Source organism: Mya arenaria, chromosome 5, assembly GCF_026914265.1.
Source record: "Mya arenaria isolate MELC-2E11 chromosome 5, ASM2691426v1".
Taxonomy (NCBI): domain Eukaryota; kingdom Metazoa; phylum Mollusca; class Bivalvia; order Myida; family Myidae; genus Mya; species Mya arenaria.
Genome location: NC_069126.1, coordinates 51,146,885 through 51,168,028, shown reverse-complemented (window position 1 = coordinate 51,168,028; position 21,144 = coordinate 51,146,885). Strand labels below are relative to the sequence as shown.

Genomic DNA, 21,144 nt, shown 5'->3' with positions numbered 1-21,144 from the left:
AGTTGTTACACCTAAACTTTCCGTATGGTCAACACATTTTGTCGGCATGTGGGTTTTTTGCGATTAAACCTTTCTTTTTTTGGTAGTCAGTTCAAAAAGCTTTTGAAAAGTCTGATTCTCATTGAAGCCGGTACGTTAGATTATGAAAGTTTTTCAAGAGATGGTACACATTGAAATCGAGACACTATGCAATAATGTCTGGCTTGATATTTCACGACATGGTATATGAAACAGTTACCTTAATATACAAGGATTTTAATTATTTTTTAACATGACCTTGTTTTAATGGAATGCGAGTGGAATGTTTGTTTTCATTTTGATTGTGGAGTCTCAGGTTTTCTCCGTTTTTTCTATAAGAAGTTCTTGTTAAGGTTTCAAATATTTTGATAAATCTCATGATTATTTGCTTGATTGACCATTGACAAACCAAACAATATTTCAGTAGAAAGTTTTCTTCTTGTACTTTGAGCATATATAAATTTAACACAGATAAATTACTCACTTTAGCTTCACTATGTAACGTAACCGAACCGTTGTGTTCATTGACACATTTACAGGATGTGCAATATGTAAATCAAAAATAACTTCTTATACGTTTTTTTTTATAGTTTATACATATTACATCAATAGATCTAACACACACATGAATGATCATGTGAAAATAAAAGTAAACCAAAATGTCTGATATTATGTTAATCTTTTATTACTAAGTAGGTTTAACAATGTTCATTGCAAATATTTATAAACCACTTGAAAAAAATAAATTAAAACCAATCAATTTGTATGCTTAAGTGTGCTTGAAACCGTATACGTAACAACTATCTTATGGGCACTTGTTCGGGCCTATCCGCCAATAATAATATATATTATATGAGGCAGCGACTTGGCACTTGAAATTTCGTGTTAGGAAATCACAAGACAGCACTGCGAAATTGTTCGTGTCACATTGAGTCTCGAAAGGGGCGAAGTCAGAGGTTCAAATAAGTCCAGACAACAAATAAGTTAGTTACATTTTGCCAGTCTTCAAAAATAAGTGCGAGCAGGTCGGACTTTGGCCTTATTTGCTCGCTTTTTGTGGATGGCAGAAAATGTACACTAGCATACGCACTGCATTTCCTCTTTCACGGCTTTGAAACTTTCAAATGTGTCTGGTTTTGTTATGATATCTAAAAACGCTGATTTAAGATAATCATTCTTTTTCTCTTTCGTAATTTATTATATAATAATAATAATAATAGTAATAATAATAATAATAATAATAATAATAATAATAATAATAATAATAATAATAATAATAATTATTATTATTATTATTATTATTATTATTATTATTATTATTATTATTATTATAGTAACGCTTTAGACATGAAAGTTACATGGGTTACACTGGTTTATTGTAGGTCGCGTTTGTTGTGAAGGATGTGTTACATCATTGCTGTAACATCAACGTTTAACAAATTTGAAGTTCCATAAAAGTTCCATCTCAAAAATATATGTATTCACACGGCCATCTGCTCATAATTATGCAGTTGCCATGGTTGCAATCGATTAAAGCCTTTTGTTTTCAACTTTAGAAAAAGTCTATTTTTTCTGTGGAATTCCGGGTTACGCAATTACAATGATTACATCGGTAGTTCAAATTCGTTCATTTTTTTCGGGTCGCCATTATCATCTGATCATAGTTACGTGATTTCAATGAGTTACAGCTGTGTTTTTGAAATTGAAAAAGTGTTTTTGCCTCTGTAGAATACTGCTTTACGAGATTACATTTGTAACATCGGATTCATCGAAAAAAATACAACTAAAAAAACGAGTTTTAAAGCCTCGTTCTGGTATGTGGTTGTAATAGTAACAATGTGTTTCTTAATTGGTTACATCGGTTACATCGAAAGTTTCGAAAATTCCAACTTCAATTATACTGTTCAGGCTGCCATCAGAGTGATATGGTAACAATATTCACAATGAGTAAGTAAGGGCTTTTTGTCTAAAAAAAGAAAATTGTGTCGTGTTTTCACGATGGAATATTGAATTTCGCTGTTATATTGTATATATAGAGAAAAAAATAAAGTTAAAACTAAAAATATTCAGAGTTCGAATGCTTTCGGTTCGACTAAACAAGTCGGCCTACGGTATTTGCATGAAATGGACAACTTCCTTTCTTTGCCGGAGTGGTAGTTATCTTTTTGGGGCGCAACACTAACTATAAAATTGCAACCAGAAAAGTGTGTCAGTCATTGTTCTTATAATGCGCGTGCAGGCCAGTTAGCAAGTTCTGCATGCTTTGGGCGGGGTCTGACCTCCGTTAACAAATGGAAATCAATACGGAAACACCCGAGGTACATGAACATTTTTAGATCGGCACTTTTCATATAAACGGATTTTTTTTGTTTTGTGTTCAAAATAGTTAAACATTTGGTAGAAACGTAAGTATTACTGTGTAAAAGAGTATGCAGCAAACTTTTGTTGGTCATTTAAACTATAAATGCTTTGACAAATTTACAAATTATCGCTGAAACTGAGAATTTATGGAATAAGATTTAAATCTATTAATCCGCATTTGTCAGGCTACAATAATCTTATTGAAGACTTGAAGTAAACATTGGACGCCATTTTATTTATTTCGAAGTAGAGCGAATAAGTCTGAATATTCTTGTTTAGGTGAGTTTAACTGAGATGCATGATGTTTTATTCAATATTCCATGTGTACACTATTCACTAGCAACCTCATGTTTTATCTTTCATCGCGTTCAAACCCAGAATCTGATAAAAACGTACGGGTTTTCCCCGATTTACGGAGACTTTGTGCCAGTAAACACTACAATATCGTATCAGGTGCATTCGCAGATGATTTTGCTGGAAAGAATTAACAAGAATGGTATGATATAGAGTGGTACGATATTGAAGTGGTACGGGTCGGTGGAGTTTCCTAAAAAGACGTAAAGCACTTCAAAGTTCATTAGTATATTCAATAGAGTGTTCAAGAGGGTTTGATTAGGCTGGAGTTTATAAAATAGTTCGTTGAAGGGATGTATATCTTGTGTTGGGGTGGGTGGGGAAAGGTGGTGAAGACACAGGGTAGAGGCTATAAAAAGGTCTCAAATACTACTTTAATTAACGTAAAGCACTTTAATTTTCCCTATAAGATAAACTATTGTGCGCGAGGGGGTGGGTGACTCTGGGGCTCATTCTTTTCTCTGTTTAATGTGGGTATGCCGTGTGTAAGGGGGTTGGGAAGCCTGAATTGTCTAAACTGCTACATGTAATTAGTGGAAACACTTTCATTTTATAATATAAATCATATTAATGGGGTATTCACATATAACATATAACATAACACTTATTATTTTCTTAAATTTATGTTGTTTGAATACAATTTCAATCGATTATGATGGCTACAGTCAATCTTAGTTATTGTTTTTCAGATCCACTTCCGAGAAATATTTCATACACTTTAATATATTACGTTTTGCATGAAGCTAGCTTACCACATGAAATGCAATTGTATTCGCAAATACATATAAGAACGTGACTTTTGCTCGTGTTACAAAGTTTGATTATCTCATGACAAAATTATATTTTGATATAGTCTAAACATTGTTAAATACATTACACCTGAAACTGGCTATGTTACTATTTAATGATTTTCGGAAAATCACGATTGAAAGTGACTGCGGTCAAACATGCGTTCAAAATTCACGGCGCATGGTTACTAGCCTTCTTGCTTTGTTTTCTATCTAAAGTTCCAAAAAGCATCACTTTTTTTATTTTAACCACCAATAACAAATATCTTAACTTATACGCTACATTGTTTTGATCTCACGCATGACATCAAGTGTTATGGTCCACAAAAGAGTAAAATGTCAGCTGTTTTTCTATGAAATAAAAAGAGGCAATATATGATATATACTATAATGTAATGTTTGTTTTAACACATCAATACAATATGTTTTTGGCGCTTACACACAAATAAACCAAGAAATCACTGGCAAGAACTTTATGCGACTTACAATGAACATAAGGATAAAGACGATAAACTGGCTTATATCCTCACGGAGTTCCGCCGCAGGGTCATACAATGGGTCGATTTCCGATGCTACCATTCATATTAAACTCCGCGGTAAACGAACGAGTTGGAAGATGTCTGATTCTTTTTAGCGATTGAAACAGTTTTACCCTCGGAGAAAACCCACAATCTTCGACTTAATCCCTCGGGGTGAACGCGAAAAATGGGTCTAACTCGCTTAGTGCACTGTATCCCTCCAACAAAATAAAGAATTAACCAAAGCCCTCCGTCCCCTCACACACAACATTGTTTATGATTATGAAAATTTAAGTGTTTTCCGATAATTCGAGTAGCATTTGAAACCCCTTCATAGCACCCCCCCCCACACACACACATTTGTTTAATATATAAATGAAAGAACTAGAAGAACACAAAATGAACAAATTGATGCATTTCAGTAAGCTTCAATGGATTCAATACATATGAAAATAATTGTTGTATGAAGGTTTGCGGCCTTTCGATTGGCCGAAAGAGCTTTTACTGCTTTTGGTGGAAATACCACATGTTCTCATACTATCGTAGTCTTTAAATATTGAAAAGACTCTTGTCAAACTTTGCGTTGTGTTGCATTTAGCCTGAAATTTAACTGAAACATGTTTTAAATTCTGTTTTGTCAGAAATGATTCTTAAATATGCTCAAGAACCACAGTTATTGATAAAGAAAAAAACAGAAATGAGTGGTCGTGTTCTAAATTAAATATCATCAGGGTTGTCAAAAAGATTCGGGTTAACCGTCCCAAATAGTAAAGTAATCGCCCAGCTACTAACTATTCAACTTAAATTTCACTTATTTTTCTAAATTTTAACCGGGCAAATTGACATTTGGATGATCTATTTTGGTCTTCAGCTGTTTTTTGAGAACACTGAATATAAAATGAAAACACTTGAATGCAAGAGATGAAACAGATGCTCGTTTTTGGGGGTTTTTTTTGTTGTTTTTGCATAGCATTTAACATAATTTGACACTGTATTGCAAAATTTTATCCAGATTTATATAATTATATAAATCATGTATCAAAGATAGTTTTGGCCTTAATTGGCATTAGCCATCTAATTATTGCCTAATAAGCTCATTTGCTAGTTGTGATCTTTGACTCAAATCTTATTTGATAGAAAAAAAGGTTCATACTTTAAAGAACCAGTTTTTTAGTGTTCAATAATTGAGAGAAAAGTGCGTATAAAACTGTGCTAGAGTTTCAGATAATATCTGATAAACTCCGATGCCCACATAATCCTTTATTAACAGTAATGTATGAACATGTGAAACAGTATCAGTGACTATAAAGGCACTTAATTTAGAATATACTTTCGGTTCTGTTGAATTTTAATTGTAATTTCCATGTTATATAATCATCCTAAGGGTTGAATTATTTTGAAAAGGTTAAGAGAAAACATTTGTAAATAGATACGCGATGATAAATTAACACTACTTAAACAAACCGGGCCTTGAAGAAAGTCAGTTGATATTCAAATTTGGTTTTGACATTTTCCGTGCAAAAATAAAGAGAATACCAAATTTGTTGCATGTTCGTTATTGCGATTAATACATTCCGTTTATCATACTGGGGGTTAAACATTTCAATTAGGTTAAGATATGAAGTCATTTTGATAAACGTAAACATACTGAGTCTTTAAAGGGCTTGAAAATGTTAACATGAACTTATTTCGTATAATTTTGTTTCCCACCAGATGTAGAAAAATAAACCTTTTTGGTGGACGGCAAAAACTTCACTTTATAGAGAGCGCTAATACTGAACCATATATAAAATATACACCATATGAAAAACGCGGCAGCACCATCATCATCATCATCATCAAGCATCAACAACACTCTCACTACATACATCTTCAGTTTTAATACTTTGTTTTGATAGTTTTTGAATGGACAGATTTGTAATACAAATAAGCACAAGGAATAAAAACAAGAGTAATATTATTAGGTTCTTTCCAAGTAGTTGTCGACCTCTGCCTAAGACATTGATTTAAGAAGAAAAGCGAGAGAAGAAGAATATTGATTAGACGTGTAGCTATCCCAGGAGTACTTAGATGCAGGACAAAAACAACTATATCTGTTATATGTTCAACATTACAAGGCTTAAACTCATTGCGCCTGTGAAATTTCTGGTCAGGCTTTTTGGAGTAAACGCGCAACCTCTATGTAAAATAGTTTTAAAGAACGAGAGCCATAACGCTGTAAAACATAGTCCGAACAAATGTTGCCGCTGATGGCTTGGCTTGATGACAAACATTCCTGTTAAGTATCCATCCGTATCTGGGCAGGGATTTTAAAGATGCTAGCACTCAAGAGTGTGTCTACAGACAGACGGACGAACTATCTGATTCAAGTAAGATACTCCCCCACCCCCTCGCCCAAGTGGCATACACCACACAATGGTGTAAAGACGACAAATCAATAAATACCGAATGTTTTATTTAAATTTTACAAATGATGCAGCATCGATTCAAATATGGTGCACGACACAAACATGTTCACGTTCGGCTGAGTTTTTAATGTATAGTAGAGGGCTTTATGGGGCTTTTTGACAAATTGTGCAGTGTTTTATTTATTTTATCGTTACGAACGTGTACATCATCTGACAACCGTAAAATGCGCTTATGCCCAAGTGCAAATCTCTTTAAGGGCGTTGTTTTAATGAATACGACGTATATTTATGTAAATTTTGGATTCCTTGTGACCCAGTATTATTTTGGTATCAATTGAAAGGTTTTTTGAGTAGAGCGAAAAAGTGTAAAAATATACAAACAAAGGTAAAAACCAAATTACAAACTACAATCACTCTACATATAACATATTATCGTTCATTTTTTAAACATCATTAATCAGTAAGTGGTCAATTGATATATATAAACTCTATGGAGATCGTAATTTGAATCATCATTTAACAAGGGTACTAATGGCTCGGTGAAATGACATCGGATACTCTGAATATGTTTATTCAGTAACGTCGTCAAGTCGAATTCGTACCCAACCAGAATATGCTTGCAATAGTATCTGAACTATACTTATATTAGTAATGATGAGTGTTTGTGGACTGATTGACCACATCACAATATCTTGGCTGTAACTTGCAGCTCTTCAAAGGATTTTGTATGAAATACGCATTTTGTAACAACAAATGTACCTCGTCTGAAACAGCAGAATACTCAACATGTTAATATATGTTTTACGCCGTTTTAGATCAGATAACAATGTTTTTGAAGCCCCTCAACGGGCGTAAAACACGGTGAGTGAGTGAGTGAGTGAGTGAGTGAGTGAGTGAGTGAGTGAGTGAGTGAGTGAGTGAGTGAGTGAGTGAGTGAGTGAGTGAGTGAGTGAGTGAGTGAGTGAGTGAGTGAGTGAGTGAGTGAGTGAGTGAGTGAGTGAGTAGTGAGTGAGTGAGTGAGTGAGTGAGTGAGTGAGTGAGTGAGTGAGTGAGTGAGTGAGTGAGTGAGTGAGTGAGTGAGTGAGTGAGTGAGTGAGTGAGTGAGTGAGTGCGTGAGTGCGTGCGTGCGTGAGTGAGTGAGTGAGTGAGTGAGTGAGTGAGTGAGTGAGTGAGTGAGTGAGTGAGTGAGTGAGTGAGTGAGTGAGTGAGTGAGTGAGTGAGTGAGTGAGTGAGTGAGTAGTGAGTGAGTGAGTGAGTGAGTGAGTGAGTGAGTGAGTGAGTGAGTGAGTGAGTGAGTGAGTGAGTGAGTGAGTGAGTGAGTGAGTGAGTGAGTGAGTGAGTGAGTGAGTGAGTGCAAAAACAAATAAACGAACGGACAAATGAATGCAAGGATAAAACACACGAACGAACAAACTTGGACGGACGGACGGGCGGACTCTCGAACGAGTTAATAAAACCATAATTTAAAGAACGGATTAACACGTTCGATCAAAACGTTAATCTATTAAGTGGTACATTGTACATTTATACCATTTTCATCGAAACCAAAGCTCACTTTATCTGTAAGCTCATTCGTAAAATAGATCCATAGCGCCATTAATTTGACGTGTTTTATATTAACGTTGTCTGTGGCGTCGAAATACGCATTTTCACGTAATAAATCGCTCGTCGATTCCTCACATTAACTTTCTTATATTTTTGCATATTTGTATTCATTGTTCTATTCCGTTCCCTAATTTTGAATAAAACAGTACTTTTCCCGAGCTCAATCTCAAAATAAAGACGTCGCTTTTTTGATTGGTTCCCATAATGAAAAGCCTTTCATTACGAAACTTAAGAATACTAACTGTTTGCTTAATCACTCGCATGATTAATGATTTATTATACGAGAAATTATATTCTGATTTATTTTTATGAAACACAAGTCGCAAAATTATATTATGTAACGGTTTTATCAACGTTTGCGCGAAAATGCACGTGTTCGCTAGGGGGCGCTCTAATTATACAAGCGGAATTGTTACAAAACAAATATACACAAAATACAGTCAGTGACAGTGGTACCAAGTTTCATGAAAATCGGCCAACACTCATTATTTGGAAGAACTTGGTCATGTATCTTTACCTGCAAGCATTATTTACAAATATATTTAAAAGGTTAAGCCCATTCTAAAATGTTGATACCATAAACTTCTTTCTTTGCTATAACACTGCAAACAAATCTCGGCTTATCCATTTCCCTTAAAGGACTCTTGTAACACCACATGCGCATTAAAAACAGCTATTATCTATTTTATCTGACAATTAATATAATATTATATGAATCTGGTTTTATTATTTTTATTTACGTAAAAGCTTTCAAATAAACAATAATACAGTCCAAACTCGCTATGTCGATGTCGGATATCTCGATTTTCCGGTTGTGTCGTCTATTTTCTCCGGTCTCGAATTTATTCCTTCTTATTCTTTAAAAAATAAATCTGCTTGAGTCGATTTTGTTTATTTCGACTTTTTCGCTCTGGCGACCTCATAATTCAGTCCCTGTGGTCGAATTTCACACATTATCCTTGTTTCTTATGTCGAACTGTAGATCTAGGGTAATCACAGTTGTAGGTGCGAAAATATTTATGACGGTTTGCGGCATGTCGCTAAATTATCGTGCGTGTCAAAATAACAAACTGTCTAAATTGGAGGTTAATTGGAAAGTGTGAATAATTAAAGTTGTTTGTTTATGTTTTTGATTAAAGAGCCATTTATTGCTCATATATTCATTGAACCGCACAAGGACGCCGATGACATCATCGGAAAATTCGACGACAATGAAAGTTACGTGACGAAAAAAATTCTATATACGGCATGTACAAAACAAACAGTAACGAATGCACTATTTTAAGTTGTTGTCATATGCGCTGTACTGTTTTATTACAATGTACAAGTGTAAGTAATTGTTGTTTTATATCTGTTTTTTGTAATCCATAAACGTGAATTAAATAAATTTGACACAAATAATACATTTTTTACACATTATTTTTCAAGAATACGTTTGCTGTTTTCACGCCGGTAACAAGACCGTTTAATTGAAAAAGTCGGATGGCGGACATAAACCAAACTCAAATGTGTTGGGATTGTTGATATATCTTTTGTTTTCGTATGTGTCGAATGATCGTATCTCGACTTTTTTCCCTAGGTCCCGACAAAGTCGACATAACGAGTTTCGATTGTAGATACATAATACTTTTTTTAACATTTTCAGCATGATTTTGTATATTACATATTTATTTTTCATCTGGAGATTAGACACTGCATTGGTGCCGAATAGCAAGACATTGGAAGCGAAAGTAACTTTCATGAAAAGCTTGGGAATGTAGTTCAAAAATATGATTATTTTTATATCTTTGGACGTAATGTCAATATTATACAATAAAATTAACAATATGTGTATTTAAAGATGCAAATTATGTCAATAATCCTTGCTATTTTCACGGAATTAACAAAATTAAGGATGTAATACACCCCCCCCCCTCCACATAACATACATAATACTCCTTTATTTTCTGCTCTAATCTTGTGTAAAAGATCAGCTTTTTGACAAATCTTTTTACCAAATAATAATGACAACTTATTGTGACTTTGTACCGCGTATAACCGTTTTGAGGCTATTCCACTAAACTCTCTTAGAATTGCGTTACAAAAATGAGATTTTCATATTAAACATATTGCCAAACCTTCAATAAATAAATTGTACTACATATGTTAAATGTTGATGTCTGGTGACTTATCAACTGAAAAATTGTTGCTAGCTCATTTCTATTATGTATCCTTATCTATACATAATACCCTTTAAATGGTACTTTTATGACATGAGTTTAGCCAGGCATCCTAAATTCCCTTAATTGAGTGTTGGATAAACAAGTTTTCAACATACGTGTATTGCCTAATAAGTCAAAACGGGCTGTTTTAGTATAGGCTACGAGCGGCCTTAATGCTTAAAATAAATATCTATATATATATAATACGTTTCTTTAATCCAATGCTAAAGTGGCTTAAAGGTGACACGTATATTTTATCTTCAGGTCACAACTAAATTTCTCGTTTTGATGATTTCGCACGTATTGATCACGACTACATATAACGTTACCATGACTAACTAGGTTGTGGTCACGTCATACTATCTCGTTTCCCTGACTTTGCACGTTGTGGTCACGACATACTTTCTCGTTTCAATGACTTAGCACGTTGTGGTCACGACATACTGTCCCGTTTCCATGACTTCGCACGTTGTGGTCACGACATACTATCTCGTTTCAATGACTTAGCACGTTGTGGTCAAGACTAACTATCTCGTTACCATGACTTAGCACGTTGTGGTCAAGACATACTATCTCGTTTCCATGACTTAGCACGTTGTGGTCAAGACATACTATCTCGTTTCCATGACTTAGCTAGTTGTGGTCAAGACATACCATCTCGTTTCCATGACTTAGTAGGTTGTGGTCACGACATACTATCTCGTTACCATGACCTAGCACGTTGTGGTCACGACATACTATCTCGTTTCCATGACTTTGGACGTTGTGGTCACGACATTCTGTCTCTTTTCCATGACTTTTTACGTTGTGGTTATCACATACTATCTCGTTTCCATGACTTAGCTAATTGTGATCACGACATACTATCTCGTTTCCATGACTTAGTAAGTTGTGGTCACGACATACTATCTCGTTTCCATGACTTTGCACGTTGTGGTCACGACATACTATCTCGTTTCAATGACTTAGCACGTTGTGGTCAAGACATACTATCTCGTTTCCATGACTTAGCAAGTTGTGGTCAAGACATACTATCTCGTTTCCATGACTTAGCAAGTTGTGGTCAATACAAACTATCTCGTTTCCATGACTTAGCTAGTTGTGGTCAAGACATACTATCTCGTTTCCATGACTTTGCACGTTGTGGGCACGACATACTATCTCGTTACCATGACCTAGCACGTTGTGATCAAGACATGCTATCTCGTTTCCATGACTTAGCACGTTGTGGTCACGACATACTATCTCGTTTCCATGACTTATCACGTTGTGGTCACGACATACTATCTCGTTTCAATGACTTGGCACGTTGCGGGCACGACATACTATCTCGTTTCCATGACTTAGTAAGTTGTGGTCACGACATACTATCTCGTTTCCATGACTTTGCACGTTGTGGGCACGACATACTCTCTCGTTTCCATGACTTAGCTAGTTGTGATCAATACATGCTATCTCGTTTCCATGACTTAGCACGTTGTGGTCACGACATACTATCTCGTTTCCATGACTTAGCTAGTTGTGGTCAATACATACTATCTTGTTTCCATGACTAAGTAGGTTGTGGTCACGACATACCATCTCGTTACCATGACTTAGCACGTTGTGGTCACGACATACTATCTCGTTTCCATGACTTAGCACGTTATGGTCACGACATACTATCTCGTTTCAATGACTTAGCACGTGTGGTCACGACATTCTCTCTCGTTACCATGACTTAGCACGTTGTGGTCAAGACATACTATCTCGTTTCCATGACTTAGCTAGTTGTGGTCAAGACATACTATCTCGTTTCCATGACTTAGGTTGTGGTCACGACATACTATCTCGTTACCATGACTTAGCACGTTGTTGTCATGACATACTATCTCGTTTCCATGACTTAGCACGTTGTGGTCACGACATACCATCTCGTTCCCATGACTTAGTAGGTTTTGTCACGACATACTATCACGTTTCTATGACTTAGAAGGTTGTGGTCACAATATTCTATCCCGTTGCCATGACTTAGTAGGATATGATCACGATATACTATATCTTGTAAATGACTAAGTAGGATGTGGTCACGACATACTATCTCGTTACCTTGACTAAGTAGGTTGTAATCACGATATACCTCGTTTCTGTGACTAAGTAGGTTGTGATTACGACATACTCTCTCGTTCCCATGACCTAGTAGGTTGTGGTTAGAACATACTATCACGTTTCAATGACTTAGTACGTTCTGGTCTCGACATACTATCTTGTAACTATGACTTAGTACGTTGTGATCACGACATACTATCTCGTTACCTTGACTTTAAACGTTCTGGCCTCGACATATTGTCTCGTTACCATGACTTAGTACGTTGGGATCATGACATACTATCTCGTTTTCATGACTTAGTAGGTTGTGGTCACGACATACTATCTCGTTCCCATGATCAAGTACGTTTTTGCCACAACTTAGTATCGCGTTCCTATGATTTAGTTATATCGTGGCCATATTAACTTTTTCACCTCTATGCTACCAAACAATGCTGTAAATGATGTGTGCTGAAAACAAGCTATTGTTTTACCAAATGGATTTATTGTAAAAGAGGTTTTTAGAATACATTATATTAGTACAACAATAACATCATGAACAGCTGCTTAAATTCTTCGATTATCCTTAATGGTTTAAAAATATATTTAATTTTAAATGTGAATAAGAGTTTGATAAATCATCGTAGAGTATGGGTAGCAATTATTTATCACCGTTTTCACATGTAGGCCGGCAAATAACGAGTTTGTAGGTGATAGACAAAGGGTTAAGAATCGCTGGTGGCCGAGTCAATGCTGCCATTTTGTCATGTTAAATCAATACCATAGTTGTGTTTAAAAACAAAATCAAGTATGTACGAAAATACGCGCGACCCCAGCTCTTACGAGCCTCAGAAAGAAGGCAATATTGACCAGGGATGGAGATAACAAACCAATGAGACATATCAAAGTATGTCTATACCTCCATATACTTACATTGTTTTATATCTTCATTTATTTGCCGACATGTTTTAATCCATGCTATATTGGGCAAATAACACTTGCTACGTAGTAAGTTATTAAAATATACACATTTTCAACAGTAATGACAACAATAACATTTATTCTACGTGGATAACTATTGATGATCGACAACCTAGCTGTAACGTCATTGAAGTGGAATTTGTAATATAGGGTCATTGAAGAAGAATTTGTAATATGGAAATATAAAACAATATAATCGGTCTTTGAAAAATTATCAAATTATCCAAATAACCACATAGCCGCACTCGTCTTGTAAATAGGTCAACGAATTTGTCTAGGACTGCGTAGTTAATCTCCCTCTTCTTTACCTGCAGTGTACAGTGCAAGTCATTAAATTGAAATACAACTGTAAACTTAAATTGTGTTTGATCCTATTCACCTATCTGCCCGCAACAAGCACTTTTAAATGGTGAAGTTTCGCGTACTTAGTTAATAAGAAAGTAACATTTCAATTTATTTTGTTATTTAAGTTTAAGTATTGAAAGTCCCGTGATTTTTTGACACGTACTGCTAGTATACAATTGCTTCTTTTTGCTACTTAAGTAGCATTGTTATGTTTAATGCATGAATTTATATTAGAATACATTTTGCTTATTGATTTGAGGTTATTTGTTTGTTTCAATGAGATATCAATTGTGTTTCATGGACTGAGCTACAAAAGTTTGTTATTTTATGCATAAAACGCATTTAAAAAGACATGCACTATTTTTGAATCAGACAAGCGCGGCAAATCTATTTTTAATGTCACATCATTCTGAAAAAAGCGCCATTAAGTATTGTACAAGCTATGATCGTGCTGATTTTTTTTAATGCTTTCCTTTATTAAAAATAAACGACAGAAAATATGTATCAGACAAAATTATAGCGTTTTTTAACTGATAAGTGTGTGGATTGACCTATCAATCGGCTGTTGTACGCTGCCAAAAGTGTACCTTTTTTGAGTAACAAAAATGAACGTAGCTGTAAGCAACAAATGTGTACGTCGTTGGGAGCTATCAAAAGTGAACATTGTCTTCAGTATATAAATGCGTACGTTCTTGACAAAGACCATAAGGGTACATTGTTTTGAGCTCACGAAAGTCAACTTTGTTGTGTTCCACCAAAAATGAACGTAATTGTAAGTCACCGAAAGTGAACTTTTGTGTGAGCACCAAAAATGTACGATGTTTGGAGCTTCCCAAAGTGTACAATATTGTGAGTTACCATAAGTAAACGTTGTATTGTGCCACCAAAATGTAAGTTGCAGGAATCAATCAAGAGTTAACATTGTTGTTAGCAAACAATCGTGTACGTTGGTGTGAATAACCAAATGTGCACAGTATTGTGAGCAAAGCAAAACTGTGTACGTTGTTGTGAGCTTAAGACAATGAACTTTTTGTGAGCAACAAAAATTTAACATGAATTTGTTGTTTTGAGCAACCAAATTGTACGTCGTTGTGAGCTACCAGATTAAACATTGTTATGAGCAGCAGAAAGCGTAGGTTGTTGTAAGCTACCAAAAGTGTACGTTTTTGTGAGAAACCAAAGGTAAATGCTGTTGTTCAGCAAATTTATACGTTGCTGTGAGCTACGGACACTGTTCGTTGTTTTGAGCTACCAAACGTTAACGTGGTTGTGAGCACCCAAAGGAAAACGTGTTGTTAGCTATCAAATGTGTACGTTATTGTGAGACACTGAAGCAGAAGTGTACGTTGTTGAGAACAACCGAAAATAGAGCATTGTGGTTGTTGTGAGCTAACAAAAGTGTACATTATTTAGGGTTACTGAAAATAAACGTTGTTATGAACTATCAGATAAGTACGTTATGGTAAGCATTCAAACGTGAACATTGTTGTAAACAACCTCTTAAAAAGTTATTAAATACACCAGAGTTTCTCTCCCACGTTTTGTATAAACAAAGTATATCGAAGATGTTACAAAACGTTTTAAAGAGTGTATCATATTGATATTTACTTAAATACCTGAATGTTCAATGAGCATATGTTAATATAAGTATTTTCAAAACTATGTACATTTTTATTGCATTTTAAGTTTTGACCTAACCCCTATTTTCAGCTTAAACTGATCAGTGAATCTTGGTAAGACTGTTTTGGCTACAGTTGTCAATCTAAAATAATAAAGACACTTTTGCTGTTAAAAATGAGGCAACAGAATGCAATGTAAGCTACATTGGTGTGCACAGATACATATGTTAACTGTTATGTTATCATACAAAGGTGTCACACGTTGAGAGTGATAATGATATAAATATCAAACAACGTTAACACTGAGTCTCAGATATAACTGCTACATCAAACTATTGCACAGCTTCTCAAGATGTCAATATGGTTTGAATCACTAAGCCAAAGGGATTAACTGGATTAAATCGAAAAATTTAACCGCTTCACGATCGCATCCCTTAATATCATTATCAATTGGATAGCTGTTTGATCGTAACTAGAGAGTTTAAAAAAAATACGCAAAGATAAAATTGAGAGCAATTGCTTAAGGCAGAAAATAGTTGATAAAATATGAATTGAGGATTTTATTAGTAAGACAGACAATAAATGAGCCGACCTTTTTAGGCGTATCCTTCCAAATGATCACATTACAGACTGTTCCATGTCCTCATTAGAATATCGACCTAAGTATTTAGCATTAAAGTTTCGGATCACATTAATTTTTTCACAGTAGTTAAAAATCGCAATAAGATTCCGCTAAAGTTATGTCTCATATATTAAAAAAATAATGTTACCCAACAATTAAAAGTATTTTAACAGAGCCATTGGTTATCCCGCAAACTCTCGATTTCATTTACATGCAATTGCATTTTATTTATTTTTCTAATAAAGATGCCCAATTATGGTTTGAAAGACAAAATGTTACATCCTTGTTAAAATAAAAACGATTCACTGTTTTCCTTCCTATCCCAGTCATGTTTAAATACCTTAAACAATGACATGAATGTTTATAAATTTATTGAATATGATGTTACATTGTGTGGTATATGCAGACTCTCAGCCAAACGAAGCTCGGCCGATACCTACATGTAAGCGTGTATACAAAAAACACTACTTTCTTTCCAAACTGCAACCACTTTGAGCCTGTAACATGACGTAAATGTGAACGAGCCAGTTCTTTGCGGTTTATAAACAATATTGAGCGCGTGCATGCCGGACACCAAATGTTATCGTAGCGTGACGAAACTGCGATCGGTTGTTCTCTTTGTCCTGGCCTCTGCCGTTTCCGTAAAAAGAATATTCACTTGAAAGAATGAAGCCACCGATGCAAAATGTTGTCCCCAAGTAACTATTTTAAAGTATGCTTATTAACAAGGAATATTGAAAACTTTGGGTAAAATAAAACAATTATAATTCTAAATGTTTTTGGAGATAAACACTTTGTATCTAATTTGTCATTTAAGATATTCATACGCAAGAAACGAAGGCCCCTTTTTAATTTATGTTATTCGGGAGGCAAAGTTGTCACTTCAAAGTTTGGAATACCTTCGGACATTATTTGCCATGCATTCTTTCCATGACTAAGTAGGTTGTGGTCACGACATACCATCTCGTTACCATGACTTAGCACGTTGTGGTCACGACATACTATCTCGTTTCCATGACTTAGCACGTTGTGGTCACGACATACTATCTCGTTTCAATGACTTAGCACGTGTGGTCACGACATTCTCTCTCGTTACCATGACTTAGCACGTTGTGGTCAAGACATACTATCTCGTTTCCATGACTTAGCTAGTTGTGGTCAAGACATACTATCTCGTTTCCATGACTTAGGTTGTGGTCACGACATACTATCTCGTTACCATGACTTAGCACGTTGTGGTCATGACATACTATCTCGTTTCCATGACTTAGCACGTTGTGGTCACGACATACCATCTCGTTCCCATGACTTAGTAGGTTTTGTCACGACATACTATCACGTTTCTATGACTTAGAAGGTTGTGGTCACAATATTCTATCCCGTTGCCATGACTTAGTAGGATATGATCACGATATACTATATCTTGTAAATGACTAAGTAGGATGTGGTCACGACATACTATCTCGTTACCTTGACTAAGTAGGTTGTAATCACGATATACCTCGTTTCTGTGACTAAGTAGGTTGTGATTACGACATACTCTCTCGTTCCCATGACCTAGTAGGTTGTGGTTAGAACATACTATCACGTTTCAATGACTTAGTACGTTCTGGTCTCGACATACTATCTTGTAACTATGACTTAGTACGTTGTGATCACGACATACTATCTCGTTACCTTGACTTTAAACGTTCTGGCCTCGACATATTGTCTCGTTACCATGACTTAGTACGTTGGGATCATGACATACTATCTCGTTTTCATGACTTAGTAGGTTGTGGTCACGACATACTATCTCGTTCCCATGATCAAGTACGTTTTTGCCACAACTTAGTATCGCGTTCCTATGATTTAGTTATATCGTGGCCATATTAACTTTTTCACCTCTATGCTACCAAACAATGCTGTAAATGATGTGTGCTGAAAACAAGCTATTGTTTTACCAAATGGATTTATTGTAAAAGAGGTTTTTAGAATACATTATATTAGTACAACAATAACATCATGAACAGCTGCTTAAATTCTTCGATTATCCTTAATGGTTTAAAAATATATTTAATTTTAAATGTGAATAAGAGTTTGATAAATCATCGTAGAGTATGGGTAGCAATTATTTATCACCGTTTTCACATGTAGGCCGGCAAATAACGAGTTTGTAGGTGATAGACAAAGGGTTAAGAATCGCTGGTGGCCGAGTCAATGCTGCCACTTTGTCATGTTAAATCAATACCATAGTTGTGTTTAAAAACAAAATCAAGTATGTACGAAAATACGCGCGACCCCAGCTCTTACGAGCCTCAGAAAGAAGGCAATATTGACCAGGGATGGAGATAACAAACCAATGAGACATATCAAAGTATGTCTATACCTCCATATACTTACATTGTTTTATATCTTCATTTATTTGCCGACATGTTTTAATCCATGCTATATTGGGCAAATAACACTTGCTACGTAGTAAGTTATTAAAATATACACATTTTCAACAGTAATGACAACAATAACATTTATTCTACGTGGATAACTATTGATGATCGACAACCTAGCTGTAACGTCATTGAAGTGGAATTTGTAATATAGGGTCATTGAAGAAGAATTTGTAATATGGAAATATAAAACAATATAATCGGTCTTTGAAAAATTATCAAATTATCCAAATAACCACATAGCCGCACTCGTCTTGTAAATAGGTCAACGAATTTGTCTAGGACTGCGTAGTTAATCTCCCTCTTCTTTACCTGCAGTGTACAGTGCAAGTCATTAAATTGAAATACAACTGTAAACTTAAATTGTGTTTGATCCTATTCACCTATCTGCCCGCAACAAGCACTTTTAAATGGTGAAGTTTCGCGTACTTAGTTAATAAGAAAGTAACATTTCAATTTATTTTGTTATTTAAGTTTAAGTATTGAAAGTCCCGTGATTTTTTGACACGTACTGCTAGTATACAATTGCTTCTTTTTGCTACTTAAGTAGCATTGTTATGTTTAATGCATGAATTTATATTAGAATACATTTTGCTTATTGATTTGAGGTTATTTGTTTGTTTCAATGAGATATCAATTGTGTTTCATGGACTGAGCTACAAAAGTTTGTTATTTTATGCATAAAACGCATTTAAAAAGACATGCACTATTTTTGAATCAGACAAGCGCGGCAAATCTATTTTTAATGTCACATCATTCTGAAAAAAGCGCCATTAAGTATTGTACAAGCTATGATCGTGCTGATTTTTTTTAATGCTTTCCTTTATTAAAAATAAACGACAGAAAATATGTATCAGACAAAATTATAGCGTTTTTTAACTGATAAGTGTGTGGATTGACCTATCAATCGGCTGTTGTACGCTGCCAAAAGTGTACCTTTTTTGAGCAACAAAAATGAACGTAGCTGTAAGCAACAAATGTGTACGTCGTTGGGAGCTATCAAAAGTGAACATTGTCTTCAGTATATAAATGCGTACGTTCTTGACAAAGACCATAAGGGTACATTGTTTTGAGCTCACGAAAGTCAACTTTGTTGTGTTCCACCAAAAATGAACGTAATTGTAAGTCACCGAAAGTGAACTTTTGTGTGAGCACCAAAAATGTACGATGTTTGGAGCTTCCCAAAGTGTACAATATTGTGAGTTACCATAAGTAAACGTTGTATTGTGCCACCAAAATGTAAGTTGCAGGAATCAATCAAGAGTTAACATTGTTGTTAGCAAACAATCGTGTACGTTGGTGTGAATAACCAAATGTGCACAGTATTGTGAGCAAAGCAAAACTGTGTACGTTGTTGTGAGCTTAAGACAATGAACTTTTTGTGAGCAACAAAAATTTAACATGAATTTGTTGTTTTGAGCAACCAAATTGTACGTCGTTGTGAGCTACCAGATTAAACATTGTTATGAGCAGCAGAAAGCGTAGGTTGTTGTAAGCTACCAAAAGTGTACGTTTTTGTGAGAAACCAAAGGTAAATGCTGTTGTTCAGCAAATTTATACGTTGCTGTGAGCTACGGACACTGTTCGTTGTTTTGAGCTACCAAACGTTAACGTGGTTGTGAGCACCCAAAGGAAAACGTGTTGTTAGCTATCAAATGTGTACGTTATTGTGAGACACTGAAGCAGAAGTGTACGTTGTTGAGAACAACCGAAAATAGAGCATTGTGGTTGTTGTGAGCTAACAAAAGTGTACATTATTTAGGGTTACTGAAAATAAACGTTGTTATGAACTATCAGAAAAGTACGTTATGGTAAGCATTCAAACGTGAACATTGTTGTAAACAACCTCTTAAAAAGTTATTAAATACACCAGAGTTTCTCTCCCACGTTTTGTATAAACAAAGTATATCGAAGATGTTACAAAACGTTTTAAAGAGTGTATCATATTGATATTTACTTAAATCCCTGAATGTTCAATGAGCATATGTTAATATAAGTATTTTCAAAACTATGTACATTTTTATTGCATTTTAAGTTTTGACCTAACCCCTATTTAGGAAATAATACTGGCCTTTTTGGTTCAGCATTAATTTCGTACGCATCACCGTCAACTATCAGTTTGTCTAACTTAAACCTAGCAATTTTTCCTTCTGTTATGCATTGTTGCAAAGATGGGTACAGTCAGGTGCGGGATTATTCGTTCAGGCAGATTTGCTACCACCCGACCGTTCGAATATCCTTGCTTGCGCGTTTGTCTAAAAGCATGAAGGCCTGCATCACGACTCTGAAGTGTGAAGAATCGCGTTAAAATAGGGCTTTCTTTTCTGTTCGACAGACTATAAGAAATATCGGTTTGCACATCCTCAAGTTTAAGTTTAATTTTTGTGATAAAAATTCCCGTTCCTTTTGATCAGTCTGAGTTGAGTTTTCTTTCGTCAGTGATCGGTATTCCATAAAGTTTTTTATGTTATTCTTTTCGTTAAGAGCCATATCCAGCTTTTCTTGTCGTTTTCCGAATCGCTTATTTTTTCTTCATACGATCTCAACTTCTCTGTAAGCTTATTAACAGAGCCTTTCAGCTGTTCATTTTTTTTATTTTCTTTGTTTCGTTTTTCAATGAGTTTACTGAATTTTCGAGACTATCAAACTTTTTGTTATTTTTCTTGACATCTGTACGAATTTCAAGTAATATGGAGGCCACATTAACATCAAACATTGCTATCAAGAGAGATTAAAATGCCATTATAACGAGCAGCACATGTTTGGTTAAATGTAAGTCAAATATCGATATATTTGTCTCTACGTATTTAAACGTATCGCCCCTGTTCCGT

At 35.1% G+C, this 21,144-nt stretch overlaps 1 protein-coding gene across 1 annotated transcript in view; it reads left to right on the top strand.

Annotated features, from left to right (window-relative positions):
- LOC128235777 (uncharacterized) overlaps positions 1 to 21,144 on the top strand; it is a 42,819-nt gene that overhangs the window by 8,810 nt on the left and 12,865 nt on the right. The window lies entirely within an intron of this gene.